Here is a 1,430-nt window from a genome sequence, read left to right as displayed (position 1 = left end):
TGAATTCTAACAGATCCATCACAAGCAATGAGATTGGAACAGGAATGAAAAGAAAACTTAAGACAAAAGAAGGCCCAGGTCCAAGCAGGTGCAGCACAGAATATTACCAGACCTTTAAAAGATCTGAAACCAGTGCTTTTCAAATTACACCATAAAACAGAAAAGGAAAGAATGCTTCCAAATTCTCGTGGTGAGGCCAGCATTATTACACTCACAGCTAAACCAGATAAAGAAACCATACACACAAAAAAATTATAAACCAATCTTCCTGATGAGCAGAGCATAAAATCTGTCAATAACATCCTTGCAAATTGAATTCAAGAACACATCATCAAGATCTTCGACCATGATGTCTATGTCATTCTAGTGCGGTAGGGGATGGGTTAATGGATAGATACTAATTAGTGTAATTTAATACATAAATGGACTCAAGGACAGAAAGCACCTCATCATCTCAACAGATTCAGAAAAAAGCATTTAATAACATCCCGTTATGATGAAAGCCCCACAGAGACTAGGTATAGAGGGAATACATCACAGCAAGCCTGTAGCCAACAGTCTACTCAATTTCAACATGATGCTTGAGGTTTTAGCTACAGCAGGAAGAAAAAGAACAAAAGATTGTAACAGGAAAGGAAGAAGTCAAAGTTAAAGTCTCCTCACTTGGAGATGATACGATTCTATACATAGAGATCCTAAAGACTCCTCCATAAAATCCTACAGCTGATAAACATCTTCAGCAATGTGACAGGCTACAAAATTACCATACAAAAGTTATGGGAGACCTGCCCTTTCCTAAACAGAAAGGAAAGAGGATTGGGATGTGAGAACAGAGGGGCTCTGGGGGAAGGGGCCGGGAGGAGAGAAAGGAGGGAAAACTGCAGCTGAGATGTAAAATAAATAAATAAATACATTTATTAAAAAAATGAATATTCCCATTTTTTTTTGGTTGTGAGCCTAGCCTTTAACGGCTGAGCCATCTCTCCAGCCCGAATATTCCCATTTTTAAAAAATCATGCCGAGGACAAACATACAAAGAAAAAATTTGACAGGGGGGAATCCTATTCTTAATCCAAAACAACAAAACAAAACAATAACAACAAAAATCTTGCCTTGGAATAAACTTAACTAAGGATGTGAAAGACAAGTAAAACTTTAAAATACTGAAGAAAAAGATTGAGAAAGACACTAGAAAATGGAAAGACTTCCCATGCTCATGGACTAGAAGACTCAATGTTGGACAAATGTATATTTTATGAAAAGCAACCTACAGGTTCAATGCAATTCCATTTAGATATCAACTCCATTCTTCACAAAAACAGAAATCCAAAAATTCATATGGAAACACAAAGACAATGCATGTACAAAACAATCCTGAAATACAAGAATGATACTAGTGGTGTTACCATACTTGATTTCAAGTTACACTA

This window comes from Peromyscus eremicus, chromosome 16_21 (genome assembly GCF_949786415.1).
Source record: "Peromyscus eremicus chromosome 16_21, PerEre_H2_v1, whole genome shotgun sequence".
Taxonomy (NCBI): domain Eukaryota; kingdom Metazoa; phylum Chordata; class Mammalia; order Rodentia; family Cricetidae; genus Peromyscus; species Peromyscus eremicus.
This window is presented reverse-complemented; position numbering follows the sequence as displayed.